The sequence below is a fragment of the Penaeus vannamei genome, chromosome 7, assembly GCF_042767895.1.
Source record: "Penaeus vannamei isolate JL-2024 chromosome 7, ASM4276789v1, whole genome shotgun sequence".
Classification (NCBI taxonomy): domain Eukaryota; kingdom Metazoa; phylum Arthropoda; class Malacostraca; order Decapoda; family Penaeidae; genus Penaeus; species Penaeus vannamei.
The window spans coordinates 8850584-8855583 of NC_091555.1; the positions used below are offsets into that span (position 1 = coordinate 8850584).

The 5000-nt window shown below is 47.2% G+C and overlaps 1 pseudogene; it reads right to left on the minus strand.

The window, feature by feature from the left end:
* Positions 1-5000, minus strand: part of LOC138862114 (uncharacterized) — a 17529-nt pseudogene that overhangs the window by 4636 nt on the left and 7893 nt on the right.

Sequence of the window (5000 nt, forward strand, 5' to 3'; positions counted from 1 at the left end):
CCCCGGGATTCCCACGCCCACGCCCGCCCATGAGGAGGAACGCCCGTTTTTCGCCCGATAATACACCAGCGACGTTCCTGGGGCCGCAGGAGGAGGAAGGGCGGCCGTTCATTCCGGAAGTCCAGCGCGTGCCCCACTTTTTTGGGAACTTCACGCGGCTCGGATGCTTCGTGGAGTTTTGGGGACACGTTCCTTGATGATTTCTGATGAGGAGGGGGAGGTGAGGGTGGGGGGGTTGGGGGTTGGGAGGGTGGGGGGTGGGGTTCGAAGGCGGGAGGGGTGGGTGGGATGGGGGTTAGGGGTTGGGAGGGGTGGGTGGGATGGGGGTGGGGAGGGGGGATGGAAGGTGGGGAGGGGTGGGAGGGGGATGGAAGGTGGGGAGGGGTGGGTGGGATGGGGGTGGGGGTGGGGGTTGGAAGGCGGGGAAGGGTGGGTTGGAATGCGGGGAGGGGGGATGGGGGTTGGAAGGCGGGGAGGGGGTGGGGGTGGAAGGTGGGAGGGGTGGGGGTCGGAAGGCGTGGAGGCGGGGGGGTTGAAAGGCGGGAGGGCAATGGTTTTTCACATTCATGATTCTGTTTAGTATTTTGTTTCATTTCTTTTATGTGTTTATTTATTAAAGTTGTTTAGTATTTTTTTTTTTATTTATTTATTCAAATGTTTGTTTGTCTTATCGGACGTTGTTTCTATTTCCTGTCCTTCTCTCTGTATATCTTTTTTATATATTGTTTATTGCCTCTGTCTGTATTTATTTTTTTTATTGTCTTTATTTGTTTATTTATTCAAATGTTTGTTTATTATATTTATTCATCTTATCGGACTGGTTGTTTCTATTCACTCAGACCTCTCTCTCTCTCTCTCTCTCTCTCTCTCTCTCTCTCTCTCTCTCTCTCTATATATATATATATATATATATATATATATATATATATATATATATATATATATATATATATATATATATATATATATATATATATATATATATATATATATATATATATATATATATCCATATATATACATATATATATTTTTTTTGTATATTTATTTCTTCACTTTTGTTCGACCTCTCTCTTTTCCTTTCCTTCTCTTCTTATCTCTATCTATCTCGCTATTCGCTTTTTATCTTTGTCTTCCTCTTTTCTATTGATCATTCTCTCTTTCTTCTAGTCCGATTCTCTTTCTTGTCTTCCTCTTTTTTCCAGTCTTTCTATTTATTTATCTATTTATCTATCTATCTTTCTGTCCCTCACTCTTTCCTTCTTTCTCCCTTCGCCTATCAGTCTGTCGATCTCTCTCTTTCGGATTTACTTTTCCTTTCATTTCCTTGTTCTGTTTTCTTTCCACTTTTATTAAATTCTGCTTGTCTATCAGTCTGCTTGCTTACCTTCTCTGAAAAATTCCCTTTTTGTTCCTTTTCACCCACCCACCCCTTTCTCTCTCTCCTTCCCCTTACCCCCCCTCCCTCCCCCCATCACTCCCCCTCCTCCCCCCCACCCCTCTTCCCCCTTCCCCTTCCCCTCTCCTCCTGCCCCTTACCTGTCCCCCCTTTGCCCTCCCCCATCACCCACCCCCACCCTCTCCTCCCCCTTCCTTTCACCCCTCCCCTTCATCTCACCCCCCACCCTCCTCCTCCCCCTTCCCCTTCACCCCTCCCCCAACCCCCTTCCCCCCCTTCCCTTTCACCCTCCCCATCACCCAACCCTCACCCTCTCCTCCCCTTCCCTTTCACCCTCCCCTCTTACACCCCCCACCCTCTCCTCCCCCCTTCCCCTTCACCCCTTCCCCCGTCACCCCCTTCCCTTTCACCCCTCCCCCATCAACCCCACCCGCTCCCCCAACCCTCTCCTCCCCCCTTCCCCTTCACCCCTCCTCCATCACCCCTCCCCCATCACCCCCCCCCCCCAGAGTCCCCCGTGGTGCAGATTGTTGGTGAAGTCTCGACGCATAACTCGCGCAGTGGGCCGGCAAGTAATAATATCTCGGGTGTGCAGCTTCGGGTTCTGAGTTCAGCGGGGGGGGGGGGGGGGGGGATGCTGGGTGGGGTGGGTGAGGATGGGGTGAGGGAGGGGGAGGGTGGGAGGGAGGGGAGGGGTTTGTACTTCGTCCGGTGGAATCCGGTTGTGGTGATTGTGGGTTTGTGTGTGTAGAAATGTTTAAGTGTTTGAATGTCTGTGTGTCTGTGTATGTGTGTTTATCTATATACATATATGCGCGTATACACACACACACACACACACACGGACACACACCCCCCCCCCCACACACACACACGGACACGCACCCCCCCACACACACACACACGCACACACACACACACACACACACATACACACGGACACGCACCCACACACACACACACACATATATATATATATATATATGTATAGATATATATATATATATATATGTATATATGTATATATATATATATATATATGTATATATATATATATATATATATATATATATATATATAGATATATATATATATATATATATATATAGATATATATATATATATACGCATATATATATATGCAAATATAGATTCATAGATAGATAGATATACATATAGATATATGTACATATATATACAAGTAAAAACGAAAAAAAGAAAAGAAAAGAAAAGTTCCAAGATCTCAAAAACTACAAAAGAACAAAAAAAAAACGAAAAATCCATAATCTATATTTCTCAACTCATTCCCTCCCTCCCCTCCCCCCCCCAAAAAAAAAAACTAAAAAAAGTGGGGGGGGTTGGGGAACTTTGTTGACGAGGAGGCCCATTCACCAAAGTTGTACATTACCCTTTATCTGGCTCTCTTTCCCCTCACCACGGGCCATTTCCTGTGACTTATGGCGTTCTGTTCCTTCCCTTCCTCGCTCGCTCGTGTCTCGGTTCGGGGTCTTGGCGATTTGGGGGTCTTTTGGGGGTCTTTTGGGGGGTCTTGGTGATTTGGGGGTCTTTTGGGGGTCTTTTGGGGGTCTTGGTGATTTGGGGTCTCTTTGGGGTCTTTTGGGGTTTTGGCGATTTGGGGGTCTTTTGGGGTTTTGGGGGCTTTTGGGGAGTTGGGGGTCTTGGCGATTAGGGGTCTTTGGGGTCTTTTGGGGGTCTTTTGGGGGTCTTTGGGGGTCTTGGCGATTTGGGGTCTTTTGGGGTCTTTTGGGGTTTTGGCGATTTGGGGGTCTTTGGGTCTTTTGGGGCTTTTGGGGAGTTTTTGGGGGTCTTGGCGATTTAGGGGTCTTTTGGGGTCTTTTGGGGTCTTGGGATTTGGGGGTCTTTCGGGGTCTTTTAGGGTCTTGGCGATTTGGGGGTCTTGGCGATTTAGAGTTCTTGGGGGTCTTGGCGATTTGGGGGTCTTTTGGGGACTTTTGGGGTCTTGGCGATTTGGGGTCTTTTGGGGGTCTTGGCGATTTGGGGGTCTTTTAGGGGTCGCTTGATTTGGGGGTCTTGGCGATTTGGGGGTCTCTTGGGGGTCTTGGCGATTTGGGGTCTTTTGGGGGTCTTTTGGGGTCTTGGCGATTTGGGGGTCTTTTGGGGTCTTGGCGATTTGGGGGTCTTTTGGGGGTCTTGGTGATTTGGGGGTCTTTTGGGGGTCTTGGCGATTTGGGGGTCTTTGGGGGTCTTGGTGATTTGGGGTCTTTTGGGGTCTTTTAGGGGTCTTCTGGGGTCTTGGCGATTTGGGGTCCTCTTTGGGGTCTTTTAGGGTCTTGGCGATTTGGGGGTCTCTTTGGGGTCTTTTAGGGTCTTGGCGATTTGGGGGTCTTTGGGGACGGGCTTCGTGTACGGTGGTGTGGAGGGAGGGGCATGGGTATGTGGGGCAGGGATGGGTGTCTGAGGGAGAGGGGGTGGGTGGTGTTTTTAGGAGGATGTGTGGGTGGCAGGGTGTATGGGCGTGTAAGGAAGTGGTGGGGGGTTGTGGGAGGGGGTGGGGGTTGTATGGATGTGTAAAGTGAGGGGAGGGGGCTGTTTTGTGGGAGAGGGTGGGAAGGTGGGGGTTGTATGGGCATCTAAGGGAAGTAGGGGTGTTTTGGGGGGAGAGGGTGTATGGGTATGTGTTATAGGTATGGGCGGGCGGGGGGAATGTGTCTATCTCCCTCTCTATGTATCTCTTTTTATTCCTTTATGTCTCTATTTTCCCGTCAATCAATATCTCTCCCTCCCCACCTCTCTCTCTCTCTTCCTCCTCCCCCTCTCTCTTTCTCTCACCTTTCCTCCTTCCCCCCCCTTCCTCCATCACCCACCCCATTCTCCCTCCATCTATTCACTTACACACATATACCTGAATAAACATACACAATTACAGACTAAAACCTCTCTCCTATAATGAACCAGGTGTTAAAATCCTACCCACAAGAATCACACCTGCCTATTCGTATAAACAGACACCCATATACACAGAAATAAATGCATATCTATCGATCTATCAAGTGAATACACATTTATTGTTCTATCCGCAGGGTCGATATGCATGTCCAGACTGACAGACATGCATATATTTCGGTGTATGTGCGTGTCTGTTTAACGAATGTCTGTCAGATCGGGCCTTGCACAATTTTAACAAGACTCTCCCAAGTTGTGCAGATTCTATTAGCCGTTCTCGAGGAGTCCAAAGGAGAAATTTCCATTACGTATTATTATTCATATGAAGACGTTATTCACAGACAGAGGAGAGTTATGGCGTTATACATTTCCCCAAGATTTGCATGAGTCTCTTTTTCCAAATTAACTTGAGTGTTCCATCACCGGTTTTTAATTGCTTTTCCATTCATTCGTTCATTTGTCTTTTTTTTTTCTTTTTTTTCGTTTTTTCGTGGCTATTAATTATATCAAAACTTGTGATAGATGGATAGATAGATACACAGACAGACAGATAGGAAGATAGATAGATAAATTGATAGATTGGTAGATAGATATACATAGATAGACAGACGTACATAAAGGACTAGATAGATAAGTAACTACATAGATAGAGAGAGAGAGAATAAATTGACAGAAT